The sequence below is a fragment of the Vipera berus genome (genome assembly GCF_964194415.1).
Source record: "Vipera berus genome assembly, chromosome: 6".
Lineage (NCBI taxonomy): Eukaryota > Metazoa > Chordata > Lepidosauria > Squamata > Viperidae > Vipera > Vipera berus.
This window is the reverse complement of record NC_138208.1, coordinates 87,030,023-87,030,953: the sequence shown is the minus strand read 5'-3', so window position 1 is coordinate 87,030,953 and position 931 is coordinate 87,030,023. Positions and strand designations below refer to the sequence as shown.

The window sequence follows — 931 nt, the reverse complement described above, 5'->3', positions numbered from 1 at the left end:
TTTCTTCTTCTTTTCTCTGAAACCCAAATCCGGACACGTCACCACCTGGCGATCTTAACCGTTTTCGGCTGCCTGTCGAAAGCAGAGAAAGAGGCGAGGTGGCGTCCTTTCCAGCAAGCCAGAAATAATTCTTGAATGGCCGTTACTGGTTCGTTGGGATGGACAGACTTTATTTGTATTTTTTATTGCAGTATAAAATCCCTTTAAAGATGCCTGGTTTGTTTTATTTGTTTTTTTTTCTTTTTACGGTTTTTAGCCTTTCTCTCTTGGCTATTCCGTAACCCAGCATTCTCCAATCTTTCCGGGCTCACAGCCCAGAGGGGAGAGCAGCTTCCAAATTACTGTGTGCGCATGTGCATGCATGCAAACGGGGCCACGCCCACTGGTGCAGCACTAGTGTGTGCATTCGCACATGTGGCATGCACAAACGGCTGCGCCTCCCCCGTGGCAGCTAGCGGCCCATTCGCACATGCACAAATGGGGCATGCACACACACCCCACGCTAGCATTCCCGTTCGCACACGTGCAAACGGTCGTATGCACTAGTGCGAGTGGGGGGGAATGCGCGCCTATTCATTCGCACCCTGGTCAGCCATTTCTCCTGTCTGCTGGTCAAGAGCCCGTGGCCTGGTACTGGGCTGCGGCCCATAGGTTGGGGACCCCTGCCATAAACCTTTTCTGATTTGCTGACCGTAATCAATTCAACGTCTTTTGGGGTTTTTTTTTTCACATCCTCTGCTTTGATTCCATCTCTTTCCATCTGATTCAATGGCAAACCACGTTTTCCTCGGTAACCATGGTTTGCCATTAAACCTGTAGGGAAAGTGCAATTCGTTGCTAAATCCGAAGTGGCAGAAGACGTTGAAATACAGAAGACAGGAAGGGAACAACACAAAGCTTGTTCAGTTAGCCCTAAATTGCAGTGTGGTCT

The 931-nt window shown here is 49.2% G+C and overlaps 1 protein-coding gene across 2 annotated transcripts in view; it reads left to right on the top strand.

Annotated features, from left to right (window-relative positions):
* RBM17 (RNA binding motif protein 17) overlaps positions 1 to 212 on the top strand; it is a 35,059-nt gene extending 34,847 nt beyond the window's left edge. For both annotated transcript variants that reach the window (XM_081331452.1, XM_081331451.1), the window contains exon 12: positions 1 to 212. This exon is cut by the window's left edge and continues 104 nt beyond it. The gene's annotated coding sequence lies outside the window, so the exon portion shown is untranslated.
* The last annotated feature ends 719 nt before the right edge of the window (positions 213 to 931 follow it).